This window comes from Arachis ipaensis, chromosome B09 (genome assembly GCF_000816755.2).
Source record: "Arachis ipaensis cultivar K30076 chromosome B09, Araip1.1, whole genome shotgun sequence".
Taxonomy (NCBI): Eukaryota; Viridiplantae; Streptophyta; class Magnoliopsida; order Fabales; family Fabaceae; genus Arachis; species Arachis ipaensis.
In genome coordinates, this window is record NC_029793.2 from 136,646,658 (window position 1) to 136,648,012 (window position 1,355).

The following is a 1,355-nucleotide window of genomic DNA, read 5'->3' on the forward strand; positions in this document are numbered from 1 at the left end:
GGAAAGTCTAAACCTTGTCTGTGGTATTCCGAGTAGGATTTAGGGATTGAATGACTGTGACGAGCTTCAAACTCACAAGGGCTGGGCGTAGTGACAGACGTAAAAGGATCAATGGATCCTATTCCAGCATGAGTGGGAACCGACAGATGATTAGCCGTGCGGTGACAGCGCACCTGGACCTTTTTCACTGAGAGGACGGATGGTAGCCATTGACAACGGTGATCCACCAACACACAGCTTGCCATAGGAGGAACCTTGCGTGCGTGAAGAAGAAGACAGGGAGAAAGCAGAGATTCAGAAGACAAAGCATCTCCAAAACTCCAACATATTCTCCATTACTGCAGAACAAGTATTTAACCCATGCTCTTTTATTCTTCGCATTTCATCTATAACAATATATAATGGAAAAACTTATTTTTGGTGTCCAATTTATTTTTCCATTTTTATCCTTTTGAATAACTTACTTTTAGTTACAGCATTCTACTACTTCATTTCTATTCACGTTCACGTCAATATAACTTCTCCCGATAATTTCTCTCACATCACGTTACTGCATCAGTTACAGAATTCTACTACTTAATTTCCACTACTGCATCAGTTAATTTCTCTGACATCAGTTACTGCATCAATTATATTATTCCCAATTTTTTCTCTTAATCTCTCTTACTTCACTGGTTACTCCATATCTTCTCTCCATAATAGAAAAAATTTCCTTCATTTCTCCTCCATCTTCTCCTGCATTCTTCTTACTTCGCCTAAATATAATGTAAAATCTACTGTAATTTATTTTTCGTCATTAAATAAAAGTGTAGAACTGTTTTTATATATTTCTTTGGTTAATTATAGTTGACAACATACCAATGGAAGACAAAATATGAGTGAAGAACAGAGGCAGCAACACCTTGCCAGAAGGTGTGTGCCAGTTACCGAGAGAGTATTAGACGAGGAAAACAAATCAATACATCAAGTGGACCATTACAAGATATCACAAATATACCTCCTCAACAATACTCTATATCAGGTACTCTAAGTTATACTTCTCATTAATACATTTAATATGAATTATTTTTTACGATATATCTATGTTGCTGGACTCTTAGTACGTACTAATTATGTATAATTTATTTCTTGAGTGTACCCTTAAATTATCAAATTACATTATTTTCATCTTAATAATAAATTTTTTACATATACCAGATACTCACAATAACACCGAAGCTGGTTCAAGCAATATAGCATACGGTCCAAATATGGGTAGGAATCATATATATTTATATTTATTTAATTAATAATAATTTATTTTTTCTTAAATTTTGATTCAATAAATCTTTTATTATTGGCCTAAATAATATTAT